This window comes from Dasypus novemcinctus, chromosome 21 (assembly GCF_030445035.2).
Source record: "Dasypus novemcinctus isolate mDasNov1 chromosome 21, mDasNov1.1.hap2, whole genome shotgun sequence".
In the NCBI taxonomy this organism is placed as follows: domain Eukaryota; kingdom Metazoa; phylum Chordata; class Mammalia; order Cingulata; family Dasypodidae; genus Dasypus; species Dasypus novemcinctus.
The window spans coordinates 45,802,236-45,819,962 of record NC_080693.1 but is presented as its reverse complement, the minus strand read 5'-3'; the positions used below and the strand labels follow the sequence as shown (position 1 = coordinate 45,819,962).

General features: G+C 39.7%; 1 protein-coding gene across 2 annotated transcripts in view; it reads left to right on the top strand.

Moving 5' to 3' along the window:
* CLTC (clathrin heavy chain) overlaps nucleotides 1-17,727 on the top strand; it is a 69,205-nt gene that overhangs the window by 8,056 nt on the left and 43,422 nt on the right. The gene's annotated exons all lie outside the window — the stretch shown is intronic.

Sequence of the window (17,727 nt, the reverse complement as noted above, 5' to 3'; positions counted from 1 at the left end):
TAAAAAGGTTTGTAAACGTAAAGAGTAGAAAAACATTTCCAAGATAAATTTTTTATAGTTTTGAAGGTCTATATAAACAAAATCAAATGATGACTTAAATTGTACATTAAAAATATCTAACTCCTAAGAGATTATAGATTAAAGGAGCCAAAAGCTTTTTTAAAAATTGAAGTAAAAGTCACATAATGGAATTAATCTTTTTAAGTTTAGTAGCATTTTTTTTTTTAGTACATTTACGGTGTCGTATAGTCATCACTTTTATCTAGTTTCAAAACATTTCATCACCCCTCCAAGAAACACCATAGTCATTAAGTAGTCTCCTTTAATCCTCCTCCTAACCCCTTGCAAGCACTGATCTCTGCTTCCTATCTCTCTGGATTTACCTTATTCTGGTTATTTCATGTAAATATGTGGTCTTCTGTGTTGGACGATTTTGACTTAGCATGTTTTGAAGGTTTATCCATGTTGTAGCATATATCAGTAATTCATTCCTTTATGGCTAAATAATAAATAGTCCATTGTATGGATATACCACATTTTGTTTATCCATTCATCATTGATGGACATTTGGGTTGTTTCCATGCCACTGCTTATTGTCGTCGTGTTCCCATCACCCCCTCCCCCCCACCTTCTTGAATGTAATGACAACTAGTTTTGATACATACAGTTTATGGCTAAAAAGGACTACCAGTATTCTTTTTCAGACTAATGGAGTGTTTCTTTTTCTTTTTAAAAAATATTGTAACAATATATACAATGTGTAATTTCCCTTTTTAATCGCTTTCATGTGAACAGTTAGTGATGTTAATTACATTAACAAGATCATGCTAATATCACCATCATTTATTACCAAAAAAACTTTTTCATGACCCCAAGCAGAAACTCTGTATCCATTAAGTAATAACTCCTGAGTCCTCTCCCCACCTCCTCCCATCCCTGGTAACCTGTGATCCATTTTCTGTCTGATTTGTTTATTCTAGTTATTTCATATAAATGTATCATATCTTTTTTTGGCTGCCTTATTTCACTAAACATGTCTTCAAAGTTCATATGGTAGCATGATCCGTAGAACTTTGTTTCTGTGGCTGGGTAGTATTCCATTGTATGGCTGTACCACATTTTGTTTGCCATTCATCTGTCAGTGGACATGGGTTGTTTCTACCTTTGACTTTTGAGAATAATACTGCTATGAGTGTTGGTGTACTATTATATGTTTGAGTCCCTTTTTACAATTCTTTCGAGTTGTTTTTTTTTAAAGATTTATTTATTTCTTTCTCTCCCCTTCCCCCCCACCCTGGTCGTCTGTTCTCTGTGTCTATTTTCTGTGTCGTCTTTGTCCGCTTCTATTGTTGTTAGCGGCATGGGAATCTGTGTTTCTTTTTGTTGTGTCATCTTGTGTCTGTTCTCCGTGTGTGCGGCGCCGTTCCTGAGCAGGCTGTGCTTCCTTTCGCGCTGGGCGGCTCTCCTTACGGGGCGCACTCCTTGCGTGTGGGGCTCCCCTACGCGGGGGACACTCCTGCGTGGCTCGGCACTCCTTGCGCGCATCAGCACTGCGAGTGGGCCAGCTCCACACTGGTCACAGAGGCCCAGGATTTGAACCACAGACCTCCCATGTGGTAGACAGACGCCCTAACCACTGGGGCAAGTCGACCACCAATTCTTTCAAGTTTATACCTGGAAGTGGAATTGTCAAATCACTTGATAATTCTATGTTTACCTTTGTGAGGAACTACCAGTTTGTCAAAGCTGCAGAACCGTTTCACATTGCCACCGGCAATGTATGAGGTTACTGTTTCTCCTCATCCTTGCTGACACCTGTTATTTACAGGGTTTTTTTGTATTTGTTTTTAATTTTTAAATTTATTTCTCTCCCCTTCTTCCCCATTGTGTGCTGTGTCCATTTGCTGTGTGTTCTTCTGTGTCCGCTTGCATTATCCAGTGGCACTGGGAAACTGTCTCTTTTTTGTTGTGTCATCTTGCTGAGCCAGCTCTCCATGTGTGTGGCACCACTCCTGGGCGAGCTGCACTTTTTTCACGCGGGGCACAATCCTTGCGCGTGGGGCACCCCTTTACGGGGCGCCCCTGCGTGGCACAACACTCCTTGCATGAGGCAGCACTGTGCATGGGCCAGCTTACCACATGGGTCAGGAGGTCCTGGGGATTGAACCCTCCATATAGATGGACGGTCTACCACTTGAGCCACAGCTGTTTCCGTTTTTGTTTTTTTAATAGCCATCCTATTGGGTTGACGTGTTATCTTGTTGTGGTTTTTTATTTGTTTTTTTGTTTGGACCTCTAGGACCTTGTACGTGGGGAGCAGGTTCTCAACCATTGAGCTGCATCCACTCCCCCCTTTTTTTTTCATTGTAGTTTTGATTTCCATTTCTCTAATGACTAATGATGTTGAGCATCTTTTCATGTGTATATTGGCCATGTCTATATCTCTTTTTTTAAAAAAGATTTATTTATTCCCCTCCCCCCATTGTTTGTGCTCACTCTCTGCTGTATCTTTCTATTGTGTGCTCTCTGTGTCTGTTCATTGGAAACCAAACCTGGAACCTCCCATGGGGGACGGAGGCATCCACTTGCTTGAGCCACATCTGCTCCCTGCTTGTTGTGTCTCTCATTGCATAATCACGTTGCGTCACCCTGTTGTGTCAGCTCACTGTCTGACTTGTCTTCTTCAAGAGGTACCAGAAACTGGACCTTGGACCTCCCATGTGGAAGGCCCAACTACTTGTGCCACATCTGTTCCCCTCTGTATCTTCTTGGAAGAAATGTATTCAAATCCTTTGCCTATTTTTTGATTGGGTTGTCTTTTTGTTGAGTTGTAGGAATTATTTATTCTCGATATTAAGCTGTTACCAAATTATGATTTCCGATAATTTTCTTTCATTCTGTAGTCGACTTTTCATTTTCTTGATAAATGCACAAAAGCTTTAAATTTTGATGAAGCACAATTTATTTTTTTTCTGTTGTTACTTGTGCTTTTGGTGTCACCTCTAAAAAATCATTTCCTAATACAAGTCCCTGAACATAGTCCCCTTTTCTCAGTGCCTGCTTCCTAAACAGTGCTGGTCCTAAAATAAGGGCTAAGAGAAAGCTGACCAAGAAGAGAGACCTTGCCCTCCCTCCCCAGCAGTAGAGACACACCCCGAAGGCCCCACCAGGGGCAGACAGACAGAGCCCAAGACCATCAGGATACCCTCTCAGGCTTCGCTGCTGTCTCAGGTGTTTTCTACAAGAGTTCAGCTCCCGTATTTAGGTTTTTGGTCCATTTTTAGTTCATTTTGGGTATGGTGTGAGATAGGTTGTCTACTTCATTCTTTTACATGTGGATATCCAGTTTTCTCATTACCATTTGTTAAAGAGACTTATTTTCCCTATGAGTGGACTTGGCACCCTTGTTAAAAAACCAATTGACCATGAATCTTTAAGGGTTATTTCTGAACTCTTAATTCTGTTTTACTGGTCTATATGTCTGTCCTTATGCCAGTACCACACTTTTTTGGTAACTGTAGATTTTTAGTAAGTTTTAATATTGATGTGTGAGTTCTCCACTTTTGTTCATTTTTTGGATGGTTTTGGCTACTGGGGGTTCTTGCCTTTCCATATAATTTGATGATTGACTTTTCCATTTCTGCAAAAAAAGGCTGCTGGAATATTGATTGGAATTATGTCAAATCTGTAAATAATTTCTAAGTGCTATTGACATCTTAGCAATATTAAGTTTTCCGATCAATGAAAATGACATTTCTTTCCATTTGTTTAGTTTGTCTTTAGTTTATTTTCACCTTTTAGCTATCATGAAGAGTGCTGCCAGAAACACTCATGTACAAATTGTTTGAATACTTGTTTTCAGTTCTTTTGGAAATATACCCAGGAGTGGGCTTGATGGGTTATATGATAATTCTGTGTTTGACTTTTTGAGGAACTGCCAAACTGGTTTGCCCATCAGTTGCACCCATTTTACATTCCCATCAGCAATGTTTGAGAGTTGCAGTATCTCCTTATCCTCTTCATCACTTTATCAGAAGTTTTTGAGGGTGGAGTCAGCTGAATAGTCTCATTGGGAACTTAAGTATCTTATTTGGGCATAGATAGTACTTTTAGTTACCTGCTTTAGACTGTATCTGAGACATCACCCACACATATACCCACACATATTTGAGCTAGGCATGCATCCCTGTAATTTCATAGCATCATTGTAATTACCATGTTCCTCTTCTAGACTAAAGGGAAAGGGACCTTATCTTATTTTCTTATAGAGGCCTTTATGCATTAGCATAGCGTATGACACACTGTGTTGTCAACTGTGTTTCCAACCATGTTGGAAAAATTACTGCAGAACTAGGAAGAGAAATATTTTGTACAAGTTTTCTGCTGGATCCAGAAGGATACTCTCAAACTATTGGCATCATCTGCAGCATGCAGAAAACCCTGATACAGGAACAAGAAAATCCACAGAGATTGTAGTAACAAAATACAGAATCAATTGAGCCCAAAGGCAATTAAGAGCAGAATTTTTCCTGTGGATTCAGCAGTGTGGGAAATTGAGTTTTGAATTCAGAGGAATCACAATTAAAAAGAAGAGGTGGTCATAAAATAGGTAACAAATCTAAGAATTGTAGAAATCTAAATAATTGGAATGGAAGCTCTTTCAAACAGTGGAAGAAAGCTTTCTTTTTTTAAAAAGAGATTTATTTTATTTATTTATTCCCCCTTCCCTCTTGTTGTTTGGGCTCACTGTCTTCTCTCTGCGTCCATTCACTGTGTGCTCTCTGTGTCTGCTCATTTTCTTTTTAGGAGGCACCCGGAACTGATACTGGAACCTCCCATGTGGGGGAGAGGTGCTCAATTGCTTGAGCTACCTCCACTCCCTGCTTTGTTGTCCCTCTCAGTGTGTTTCTTCTTTGTGTCTCCTTGTTTGTCATCTTGTTGCATCAGCTCGCCGCGCCATCATGTTGTGCCAGCTCACTGTCTTCTGTGTCTTCTCCAGGAGGCACCAGGAACCAAACCCAGTTCCTCCTGTGTGATAGGTGGGAGCTCAATTGCTTGAGCCACGTCTACTTGCCAGGAAATTTTCTTCATATCAAAGAAGCAGTATTAAGATGGTTCAGTGTTTGAAACAAAACCTGTAAATTACAATTTACACAGGCTTGGAGAAATTTTATTACCATGAATTAAGAAAAAAAAATCTGTAAGTGTCCAGGGCACAAACACACACCCTCTCCTTTTCCTCCCGACCCAAAAAACAAGGCTATCTTAATTTTTAACACAGAATGTCAGATAGCGAAGCAATAGCCATAGGGTTTTGAGATTGACAGTTTTATTCTTTTTAGAAGATGTGAGCTACAATTTGAATCCCGGAGACCTCTGGACTTAAAACCTATTCTTTTCCCTTTAGGTTGTTTCCTGTGTAGTAATGACTTATAGTTTAACACAAAGTAAACAAAGGAGACAGTTTAACTTCAGTAACAGGTTATAAAATACTGAGTTGATGTCAAGTTTCTAAGTAGTAGATGCTCAGGAGATATTAATAGTAAACAAATCTTAATCATTTTCTCTTTTTATGTTGATGCTTTGAACTCCTGGATTTAACACTAAATGATTTTGAGATAGCTTGTAACTCTTCATGTTGCATATCTTTTTATTCACCCTGTTGAATTTGAATTTTCATAAGGAAATATACCAGTGACTCAATTTTAAAATAAAATGGTTCTTGTCTTGTAACTTGTAGTACCTGGTAGGCTGATCATTCTTTGAATGATTAACACACATAGAAAAATGAATGATATGGCATGATATCTTAATTTCTCAGCATATCTGTCCGAATAGGGTAGAAAAATACAATTGGGTATAGCAGTGATAGGGTTGAGCTGAATGTAATGCTGAGCTCCCACAAAAAAAAACATTCTGTAAAGTCATTGAGAAGTTGTCATAGAACAATCTATACAGCTTTAATAGTAAGGAGCCTACCAGATGTTTTAATTACACATTCCAGGAAACCAAGCCCTTCATATCTGCTCAGGTTGGTTGAAATCTTCCTTTGAGGATCTTTATGTTGTCAGCACTAAGTATTACATTCTTGAACCATCGAAGTAAGCCTCCTTTCTGGTTCTTTGAAAGCAATTTTTGGATAAATCCCAACCCCACTCTTTCCCCCACAAACCTGAACTCCATTGTAGGTTTGGTAGCATTCAGTTGTTTTGTGCTAGCTCAATGGCATTTATTCAGGAAGAGGCGTAACTTTGGGGAGTCATATCTATCTGTAATAATTGAGGAATAAAAACTTCCCTCTATTTCCCTGCAGCTTGGTCAAAGTTGATATATAATATTTCATCTAAAATTATTACATTATTATTTTTTTAAGAATGTGTTGAACCTTGGAATTTTTCATTTCCAGTTAGCAGTTGTGGCTACTAGTAGAAAAAAAATTGTCTTGAGTCTCCTGGTAGTTTACCAAAGCTAACTGACTGTTAAAGTCCCTCTTTTGCCATCTATGAGTTCCTTCCTGAATGGATTACTTAAAACTTGGAGTGAATGACCAGAGTCAAAAATTGATTTCAGGGGGAAAAAATCTTTTAATTTTTACAGTCCATCCTGTTACTTTTCTGAGAGACACTGCTTCAGAGGCCAACAGAGTTAAAAACAAATCTAGTTGGAAACTTCTGTCAAATTTTGTTTTTTATCCAGTCTATATCTATATGTTTAAATGGGGAAGGAGGATGTCAGCAAGTTTTAAAGACATTTTTTGTTGTTGTTGCTTGAAAAAAGCGGAGCCTGCAGAAAACAATGCCTGATATCCTGTTGTTGGATGATCTAAAGAAATGCTGCTTTCTCAGCCTTTTTCTTCCGTTTCCTTTAGAAGTCAGCAGCTACAGTTTTTATTTGACATTCTGCTAGCTTACAGGAGGGACTCAGTGAAGTGCTTGTTGAAGGCATTTTTTCCACTGTGATTGATACTAGTAAAGGTAGAGAATGTTTTGGAGCTTTTAAAGGAAATTATACTGCTTGGAAATACCTGGGAAAGGAAATTAACCAAATCTTCAAGTCCATTCTTAAAAATATTTCTATTGGAAGATAGTATAGCATTAACTAGTGGTATCATAACAACATCCAAGTATCAGCAGGTCCCTAAAATTATTGACCTTTTAACTCTGCAATGATATTACCAATTAAACAATACAAGATTCACTTAAAGGTAACTGAAACAGGACCATACATAAAACACTTATAAAATAGCTTCATTAGTTTTCAGTGGTTCATACATACTTCCTTTATATTCGAGCTCTTCAGATGAAGCAGAGAAGAAGGATTTGGAAAATGTAAAGCTAAGCACTAACTGTGAAACATAAGACCTTACTAATGCTGACATAAACACAAGTTTTACTGTATTTGAATTTTCAGCTGATGTACCTATTAAATGAGTTCTATTCCCTGAATTCGCTAGTTATTCCTCAGGAAGCAAACGCCTCGGGTATGCTTATAGAGAATCTCATGTCTAGTGAGTTTTATTTCTGTCTGACCAGATGTAAGAACTGTTGGTTGAAATTTGTATACTTAAAGGAAACCTATTCTTTGGTGTAGGCACAAATATAGTTGCATTCAATTGCTGAAATAATAGCTTTTTGCTAATGGAGAGTTGTCTTTAGTCAGAAAATTGGGTATTGAAAAAATTTGTTTATTTAGTTGTATCTTATACTAGCATGTTCTGTCCTTTTAAATGAGTGGATACTAATGGATTAAATGTATTTATTCATGACCCATTTGGTCCCTTTCACAATATTTTCTTTCTTTTACAGTATTTTCTTTTTTCTAAGATTTATTTATTTTATTCCCACTCCCCCCACCCTGCTGTTTTTGCTGTCTGTATCCATTTGCTGTGTGATCTTCTATATCTATTTCTCTCTCTTTTTTTTTTTCAGTCTTCTCATTTCTTCTCTTCTAGGATTCCATCCTCGGGACCTCTGATGTGGAGAGAGGTTCCTTGTTAGCTGTGCCACCTCAGTTCCTGGTTTCTGCTGTGCTTCACCTTGAATCTCCCTTTTGTCTCTCTTATGTTGCGCCATCATCTTGCTGCATGACTCACTTGCATGGGCACTGGCTCTCTATGCAGGCACTCAGCTTGCTGCATAGGCACTGGCTTGTCACATGGGCACTGACTCACCACATGGGCACTGGCTCACTGCATAGGCACATTGTCTCGTCTTTTTCACCAGGAGGCCCCAGAAATTGAACCTGGGTCCTCCCGTGTGGTAGGTGGAAGCCCTATCACTTGAGCCACATCCACTTCCCTACAGTATTTTCATAGCTTGGTTATTTAAATTGTATTCTAATAAGGTTCTGACTCACCATTACCGGGTTTCCTGATTCCTTAATTTATCAGCGTAATCTGATTCTAGTTTTAGCAATGTGTTTTTGAACCTGCAGTTCACCTGCATAAATTTTGAATATATAATGTTAGAAGCGTGGCATCCAAACCAGTTGGGCCATCTTTGCTAGAACTGTACATAGGATGATGCCATACCCTATAGCTGGGTACCATAAAAGTACAGAAATCCCTGTAAAACAGAGTGCTTATGTGACCCTACATTTAAATCACTGAAACCTCTTATCCAGCATCTAAGCTGCATTGCTCTCACCCTCAAGGAAGGGTAGACATGTTTTTTCCTTTTTTTGTTTGCCACATTTACAGACCAAAACAGGAAAAACAAAGAATAAAGCATTAAAAACTGGTAGGCATTTAACCATTTAACTTAGATTAACGAGTCTAATTTTGCTGAAGTTCTTTTTTTTTAAAAAAAGTATAGATATCTTCCCCATTTTGGAAACAGGAGAGAGCTTTTTTTTTATTTATTGAAGTGTATCACACATACATAAACAATAAGTATATAATAATAGTTGTGAACTTATAAAACATATGTAACATCATACAGGACTCTCATAACTCACCCTACAACCAATAAATTGCATTTTTTTTTTTGTTTTTTTTAAAAATTTCTCTCTCCTTCCCTGTCGTGTCCCCCTGCTCCCCCCCGCCCCATTGTCTGCTCTCTGTGTCCATTAGCTGTGTGTTCTTCTGTGTCCACTTGTATTCTTGTCAGCGGCACAGGGAATCTGTGTCGCTTTTTGTTGCGTCATCTTGCTACATTAGCCCTCCATGTGTGCAGTGCCACTCCTGGGCCGGCTGCACTTTTTTCGCACAGGGCAGCTCTCTTTATGGGGTGCACTCCTTGCATGTGGGGCTCCCCTACGTGGGGACACACCTGTGTGGCATGGCACTCCTTGCATGCATCAGCACTGCACATGGGCCAGCTCATCACACAGTTTAAACCCTGTTCCTCACATTTAGTAGGCAGACGCTCTGTTGAGCCAAATCCACTTCCCAAACTTGGATTGTTGTTGAACCTTTTTAACTAATGCTTAGAGAGCGTTGTCAAAATGTTACTATTAACCAAAGTATTTTTCCCCCAACCAACCCTATTATTATTATCTTTATATCATTTATATATGAACATACATAAACAATAAGTGTGTAGTAAAAGTTGTGAACTTGTAAAGCAAACATGCATAACATCATACAGGGATCCCATACATCAACCCTCCACCAATACCTTGCATTGTTATGAGACGTTTCTTACAAATTATGAAAGAATATTGTCAATCTTAATACTAATCATAGTCCTTATCTTTTATTTGGTGTGTTTTTTCCCCAAGCCACCCTATTATTATTTTTTTAATATATATTTTTATGACAGAAGTTGTACACTTATAAAACAATCATGCACATGTGCAAAATACCCAAACAACACCCTTCCATCAACACACCCACACTGTGGTAGAAGATTGTTATAGATAGATAATATTATCTAATTATTACCATGTCCATAGTGTACATTTGGCTTACATTTTCCATACAGCCTCATTATCAACACAGTACATCTTTGGCATAGATGCAAGAATATTATTACTGCTAACCACAGTCCATAGGTCACTCCAGCTGTGTTTTTCCCATGCTTCTTCACATTCCCACCGCCCTGCAATAGTGATGTACATTTGCTCTAGCTTACAAAGGACACTTTTGAATCTGTACCATCAACCACAATTTTCTTCCACCTCTGAGTTTACTGTTCAGTTCCTAGATTATTCTCTTGCAGTCTGTCAGTTCGCATTTACATAACTAGACTACCATTTTTAGTCATATCCCCATTTATAAACTAGCTCTTATTCACTGTGTGTTACCATCCACTCTATACATTTCCTCACTTTTACAGTAAAGCTAATTAAAACTTCTGCATACATTAAACATCAGTAGTCCATCTCAGTCCTCCTTTTATCTTCTTTAAGAATCCACCACCTACCACCAGGTCTTTTTTTGTTTTTGTTTTTGTTTTCCTGTCCCCCCCCCCAGTTGTCTATTCTCTGTGTCTCTTTTGCTGCATGTTCTTCTTTGTCCGCTTCTGTTGTTGTCAGCAGCATGGGAATCTGTGTTTCTTTTTGTTGCGTCATCTTGTTTTGTCAGCTCTCTACATGTGCGGCGCCATTCCTGGGCAGGCTGTGCATTCTTTTGCGCTGGGCGGCTCTCCTTACGGGGCGCACTCCTTGCGCGTGGGGCTCCCCTATGCAGGGACACTCCTGCATGGCACAGCACTCCTTGCGTGCATCAGCACTGCATGTGGGCCAGTTGCACACGGGTCAAGGAGGCCCAAGGTTTGAACCGTGGACCTCCCATGTGGTAGACGGACGCCCTAACCACTGGGCCAAGTCTGCTTCCCTACCACCAGGTCTTGAAGGTATTTTCCTACAATTTCTTCTAGAAGTTTTATGGTTCTTTTATTTTTAGGTTTTTGATGCGTGTTGAGATAATTTTTAGATAAGGTGTGAGGTAAAGGTCCTCTTTCCTTCTTTTGGCTATGGATGTCCAATTCTTTCACCACCATTTGTTGAATGGATTGTTCTCCCTGAGCTGTGTGGATTTGACAGGTGCTAGTCAAAAATCACTTGACCATATATATGAGGGTCTGTTTATGAAACATCAGTTTGGTTCCATTGGTCTCTGTGTCTGTCTTTATGCCAGTACCATACTGTTTTTACCATATATGTAGTATGATTTAAAGTCTGGAGATGAGGGTTCATTTTTCCTTTTTATGATGTTTCTGGCTATTCAGGACTCCTTACCCTTCAAATAAATTTGATGATCATGTTTTCAATTTTTTTTTTTAATGCTGGTGGAATTTTTATTGGGATTGCATTGAATCTGTGTATCAATTTGAGTAGAATTGACATCTTAATGATATTTAGTCTTCCAGTCCATGAACATGGAATGTCCTTCCAGTTATTTAGGCCTTTTTTGATTTCTGTTAACATTGAGTTGCAGTTTCTGAATACAAGTGCTTTACGTCGTCGGTTAAGTTTATTCCTGTTTGATTTTTTCTGTCCTATTTTATTTTCACCACTCTTTTGACACTTCTAGTTACTTTAATTGATATAATCTTCATTTCTAGACTCTCTTCCAGGCCTCTCTGTCCTGTCTTTTCAGGCTTTAGCACACCCTTTAGTATTTCCTGAAAATCTCGTTCTTGCTTAGAAATTGTTTCTGTTTATCTGTGAATATTCTAATCTTGCCCTCATTTTTGAAAGACAGTCTTGTTCAATATAAGATTCTTGCCTGAAGTTTTTCTCTTGTAGTATCTTAAATATATCAGACGACTGTCTTCTTGCCTCCATGGTTTCTGGTGAGAAATCAGCACTTAATCTTATTGGGTATCCCTTATATGTTATGCATTGCTTTTCTCTTGCTGTGCTAAGAATTCTCTCTTTGTCTGGCATTTGTCATTCTGATGAGTATGTTTCTTGGAGTTGATATATTGAGATTTTTTTCCAGATGGGAATACGTTGTGCTTCTTGGTCATGGATATCAACGTTCTTCAGTAGGATTGGGGAATTTTCTACCATTATTTTTTCAGGTATTCTTTCTACCCCTTTCCCTTCTCTTCTCTTTCTGGGACAGCCATACAGCATGTTTGCATGCCTTTTCCTATCATTTAGTTCCCTGAGACCGTGTTCAAATTTTCCATTCTTTTCTTCATCTCTTCTTTTGTATGTTCACTTTCAGAGGCCATTTCTTCAATCTCACCAATCCTTTCTTTTGCCTCCTCAAATCTGCTATTATATGATTCGGTGTTTTTTAAATTTCATTTATTGCACTTTTCATTCCTGTAAGATCTGCTTTTTTCTATGTATGCTTTCAAATTCGTCTTTGTGCTCGTCCAGTGTCTTAAAATCCTTTTTTTTTTTTTTAAAGATTTCTTTATTTCTCTCCCCTCCCCCCCGCCCTAGTTCTTTGTGTCCACCTGCTGCATATTCTTCTTTGTCCACTTCTGTTGTTGTCAGCGACATGGGAATCTGTTTCTTTTTGTTGCGTCATCTTGTGTCAGCTCTTGTGTATGGTGCCATTCCTGGGCAGGCTGCACTTTTGTGCTGGGCGGCTCTTCTTATGGGGCACACTCCCTGCGTGTGGGTCTCCCTTACGCAGGGGACACTCCTGCATGGCACGGCACTCCTTTGCATGCATCAGCACTGCGCATGGGCCAGCTCCACATGGGTCAAGGAGGCCCAGGGTTTGAACCGCAGACCTCCTGTGTGGTAGATGGATGCCCTTACCACTGGGCCAAGTCCGCTTCCCAATATCCTTAATCTCTTTAGCCATCTTCTTGAATTTATTAAGGAGATTTGTTTGAACATCCATGATTAGTTGTCTCAATTCCTTTATGTCATCTGAGGCTTATCTTGTTACTTTAACTGGACCATGGCTTCCTGTTTCTTGGTGTGAATTGTAATATTCTGGCATCTGGGTTACTGGAGTATTTATTCTGGGTGCAGTTTTTCTCTTTTAGTAGGGCTTCTTGCCCTTTCTCTTTTGCTGGTTATGCAGTAGTAACCAAGGTTGTAATTTGTAATATAAGCTGTGGAGGCTCAAGCTGCCCTCATTGCGCCAGGGACCAATGAGCTTCTCTCAACTTTCTCCTTTGCCAGGGGTAGGGACAGAGTCACAGCTGTATGGAATAATCCAAGTTGTGCAGGCCTAGACTGTAGTTCCCCAGAGAGACTGATGAAGCTTCACCCCCCTTTCTCCCCTGCCTGGGGCAGGGATGGAGCTGCAGGTGTGGGCAGCAGTGTATGCCATGCGGGTCCAAGGTGACTGCAGTTGCCCTGGTAGACTTCTGATGTTCAGTCTGTGCCAGCCAAAAGTACCTGCAGTTACCTGGATAGGCTGTTGCAGGGCCCGCCAGCCTCCTCCCTCTCAGAGGCGAGGCTGAAGCATAGTCTAGGGCTGAAAGAAACTGGTTCCTGCTGTCACTGTGGTTTTTGGTTAGCCAGGCTTCCCCTCATGCTGGGGCGCTGTCAAAATGGCAGCTGCTGGCCTCTTTCCAACTTGGGCAGATTCACACCCCAGCTATTTCCAGAGTTATATCTTAGCCAGCCGAGTCTACCAATCAGTAGCCAAAATTGGTAGCCAACCGTCTCCTCCTCCCCTGTTTTTGGGAAATGGAGCTTCCAATTCCAGCCACAGAATAGCTCCTGGGGCAGCTTGTGCCACCAGAGTAGGATAATCCGTGGCCTCTATGGCTTGGCTGGTAATTTATTGGAGAGGCTGGTGCAGGTCCCTCCAGCTCCCTCCCGCTGGAGATGGGGCTGCAGCCAAGGCTAGAGCAGCAAGCTGATCTGGATGGAAAGAAGCCTGTCCCCACCAGCACTGTGATTTTCAGTCTGCTCCGCTTCCTCTCATGACAGGAGCAGAGTTAAGATGGTGGCTACTGGCCTCTTTCTGAGTTGGACAGGCTCAAACTTTGGCTGTTCTTAGGATTATACTTTAGCCCTCTTAATTTATTCATCAGTAGCTGAAGTTAGTGCTCAACTATCTCTTCCTCTCCTGATTTTGGGAAATGGAGCTTTCAGTTCTAGCCACGGAACACCTCCGAGGCAGCTTGTCCCTTCAGTGGAGGATGGGCACTGACCTCCCTGGCTTGGAGCGCTCTACTTACAAGTCTTCTCTGCAGATGGGCAGTCTACTCCTTCCATTCCTATCGTGATGTTGCAGGATACTCTTCTGGTGTCCTGGAGCCCCCAGGCAGGTACTTCAGCTAGCTCCAGAGATAGCTCTGGGTGTTTACTAACTGCCCTATAGCAGGAGCTGACTCTAGGAGCTCCTTACTCCTCCATTTGCTGGTTCTCCCGGTCATGCTTATTTTGACAGGTTGTCTTCATTTCTTCCCTCCACCAAGTTCATTTCTCTGTTTTTGAGATTTTTTTTTTTTTTTTGCATTTTCACTCTCATTGTTAAAATTGGGGGTTCATCTTACATTTGTGTATGCTTTCCCCAAAATCTTTATATTGATAAATTGAGGCAGTGTTTGCTTACCAAGCATAGAGACAGGCCTCCCTTTTCTTGTGTTCTTTGAAGAAATTGCACCTTATTAACATTTGCACTCCTGTTGGGAATCTCAGTCCTTCTCAGTCCCTTCAAACCTTGGACCTTAGCCATTTGAATAATTATAGTGATTTCTTAAGGGAAAAGAGGAAACCGAGGAGTTTCCTTTTGGCCTTTAATTTGCTTGTTAGTATAGTACCTTGCTGATTTTTGCTTTGTCCTCCTGCAGATCTCTGGACTCTGTATCTAGAAACTTGTTTTCTTCCTCACTTGATTCTCCTTTTCTTGTGTGAAATCCCTGTATGTGTATCTTCTCTTTACTAACTTTCCTTCATATTTGCCAGAATTTAATGTTAAAGAAGTTTTCTCTTTCTCTTTGTTGGACTCCTGAGTAAAACTTCTGAAAACAGTGTTGACTAATAGAACTATTTATTTCTTTAATCTGGATCTCTCTTTGCATTTCAGGGCATAGATTTTTTGAAGAGTACAGGTCAGGGTATTTTTTAATAGACTGACGCTCAATTTGAGTTTTATCTAATGTGTCATGATTAGATTCATGGTATTTTTGGCAGAAATCCCACAGAAGTGATGATGATGTCCTCAGTGCCTCATACCAGGAGGCACATCCTGTCAGTTTGACCCATTGGTGGTGATATTAACTTTGATCAGTTGTTGAAGCTTATGTCTGCAAGCTTTTCTATTGTACAATTAATTCTTTGTTATACTTAACTTGTGGGGAAATTCCAAGACACTGTAAAAATTCGTTATGCCTCAAAATTTCATCCTCAGAATTTCATCTATTAGTTTTAGTATCCATTGATAATTCTTCCCTAAATCATTAATTGACAAATAATGACACTTCATTAAAATAGATTTTATAAAATATTTATAAATCCCATCATTCCTTTGCCATTTTTAAGTTGGCTTTCTTCTAAAAGGAATAGCTTTTCCTTCTCCCCACTATTTTATTGATTGATTTAGTTGATTCATTGAGGTCCTAGGGCCAGGGATTGAACCCGGGACCATGTATATGTGGGAAGCCGGTGTTTAACCACTGAGCCACATAGGCTCCCCTGAGTTGGTTTTTTCATTTGTTAGCTTGGAAGGCACCAGCACCTCCCATGGGGTAAGCAGGCACTCAACCGCTTGAGCCACATCCGTTCCCTTATTTTATTTACTTCTAATAGTGTAGACTCCTGGGTTTTTTAAGTCTCTTAACCTGAAAGAGTCCTGAAAAGTAACTGTCATGTGTGTATAGTAAAAGGAATGTTGTCTTCTTACACATACTTTTATGTAAGAAGATAATGGCCTCTTTAACTTTAGTTAGGCAAATTAAAGAGAAGTGGAAGAACATTCATTTTTTAAGAAAGTTCTTTTATTGGAGTTTTACGTTTAATTGGGGGAGGGAAACACATGTGGCTCAAGCGATTGAGCTTCTCCCTACAACATGGGAGGTCCTGGGTTTGGTTTCCACTGCCTCCTGGAGAAGATGAGCAAGACAGTGAGCTGGCATGGCAAGCCAACACAAGATCGTGCGACAAGGAGACACAGAGAAAACACAATGAGAGGGACAACAGAGCAGGGAGTGGAGGTGGCTCAAACAAACCAGGTTTGGTTCCTGGTACCTCCTAAAGAGAAGATGAATAGATAGCAAGCACAAACAATGAGGGGAGTGGGAATAAATTAAAAATATATATATATTTTTAAAAAATTGGAGCAGATAGGGCTGAAGCAGTTGAACACCTGCTTCCCACATGGGAAGTCCTGGGTTTGGTTCCCTGTGCCTCCTGAAAACAAAACAAAACAACAAGGAAACAACTGGAAAACCAATTCAGGGGAGCTGATGTGGCTCAGTAGTTGAGCCCTGTGTTCAATCCCTGGCCCTGATTCCTCTTTTAAAAGTATAATTGGATAAGACCTGAAATTATGGGGCATAGGGCACATGAGGAAATATGGGAAACTTTAGTATTGGAAAGGAATGGGGGATAGGGTAAGTGTGTGGTAGTGGGTGACTTTGAACCAGGTGTCTTCAACTTCTTTGCACATTAAGGAGAAAAATGCTGTTCTTGCTTTCCATTTTGTTGATGATATCTCTTTTTTAGTCTTAGCTCTTTAGGGTAAAGAGAATTCTTGATGATACTGACCTTAGGCCATCTGTCTGCATTAGCTTTCCCAGCTTGCTCCCCCAGCAGAGGGTTAGAAACATATTTTCTAACTTGGTCAGAAAGTCTTTGCAATACTGTTCTACAATGTCCATAAAAAATGGGAATCATAATAAAATAGGGGAAAGCCTGAAAATGTTGTATGACTCCATGTTCTCTGGTCTTATATCTTTAGTTAGACAAAGTAAAGAACTGAAGTGGAAGTTTTTAAATGTAACTTGCTTTTCTCAAAAAAAAAAAAAAAAAGAAAGGCATTTCACAGTATCTGTGTAACTTAAGCATCCACTAATCTATTATCAGTAGTCAAAAGAAATTCACACCCAGAGTTCCAACCAGCCTTATCGGCAGCTGAATTAAGCAGATAATAAAATGCAAATTTTTATAAAAGTTAATGTTAAAGTACTGATGTATGTGTGCTTATAGTCAATATCTGTTAATCCCTTACTGTGTGTTAGGCACGGGTCTAAGCACCTTACTTTGAATCCTCACAGCGCTGGGGTAGGTACTGTCAACTCTGTGTTTCAAATGAGAAACAGACACAAATTAACTGATTTGCCTATGGTCATTTAAGTGGCAGAACTAACATTCAAACTCAGGCACCTTGGTTCCTGTGAAGAATCCATAGAAGAGCCACCAGTTAATTCTGGATGGTACATGCACTTTATAGTCACAGTTACAAATCTGTACTATTAATTACTCAAATGAAGAAACTTCTGTGTTCTTTAAATTATGGAGAATTTGAAATACGATTTCTGGTAGTACAAAGTAAAAAATGTAGCACCTTCTTCACTCCCATCCTTATCTCCCACATGTTAATCCATATTGGGGTGGGGAGGAGAGAGTAAAAGAAACCTGTTTTCTTATCATTTGTAACATATAAGTAATGAATGTAACTGTAGGTCGGGGTCTCTAGCTCTTCAGGCTGCTCCAGAATTGGGGTTGGCCAATTAATAGTAAATGTTTTCCTGCCTTTTGGAATTTAAATAGGCTCAGCATCAAGTCCTAAATTAGTGTCACTTACAGAAACGTGTCCAAAATCTAGCCTGGAATTCACATGATTTAAAAAGTTTGTATGTTTGTGAGTTTGTTTTTTTATTTAAGGGAGCAGTTAGTTGATAATTAGCATGATTT